Here is an 822-nt window from a genome sequence, read left to right on the forward strand (position 1 = left end):
AAATGTACAACGTTTCGACAAGGTTTTGTCATCATCAGGTACGTTGTACATTTGCTGTTATGTTAAACTTATATTAAAGTTTTTCTTCATTACCCATTCAAGTCGTCTCCAACTATTATTAGTCTCAAAGTGGGTTCCTCGTCATCGAATCAGGGTAATGTGTTGGAGAGTTTGTGGTTTAAAAGCATATTTTCTTGGTTAATAACCTGTTCAACAGACCTTGGTTATTACTCCAGGAATAACTGCTAAGCTTTCTATAATATTATAGTAAACACCAGTATAAAGTGTTGCAGAAGTTTTATCCCCTTACTTCAGACGATGATGTCACCAAAGACGATGACGTTATAATTCTACAAAGCATTACCAGTGGGGGCGTTGCTAGGCCGCCATGACAGACGGTCATGACGTAAGAGAGAATGTCACAGGTCCAAAAAATTTCACCAGAGTGTGCACGAATTTAATCAACATATCTCAACATGACTATATTTAACATAGTTGGTATAAAACGCAAATTCATTAGTTTTATACATTTCCTGACCATTTAAATGTAAATCATCCTAAAAAGGACGGTTATTTAAATATCATACAATAATTAAAACTTACTGTTTGACTCTTTAGTTACAAATCAAGTGATTATTTCTAAGATTTTCGGTACCATGATTAAAAGTTTTGGACACTGTATTTGTGGTTTAGTAACATGTTTACGTGAGTAATAGATCAAAGCTTTGCTCTAGAAAAAATCAGAACAAAAATGAAGCTATTTAGAGCTGAAATTGTCAAATAATGGATGAAACTTCAGTAACCATGGGCGACGATAAACGA

The sequence above is a fragment of the Limulus polyphemus genome, unplaced genomic scaffold, assembly GCF_000517525.1.
Source record: "Limulus polyphemus unplaced genomic scaffold, Limulus_polyphemus-2.1.2 Scaffold1192, whole genome shotgun sequence".
NCBI lineage: Eukaryota > Metazoa > Arthropoda > Merostomata > Xiphosura > Limulidae > Limulus > Limulus polyphemus.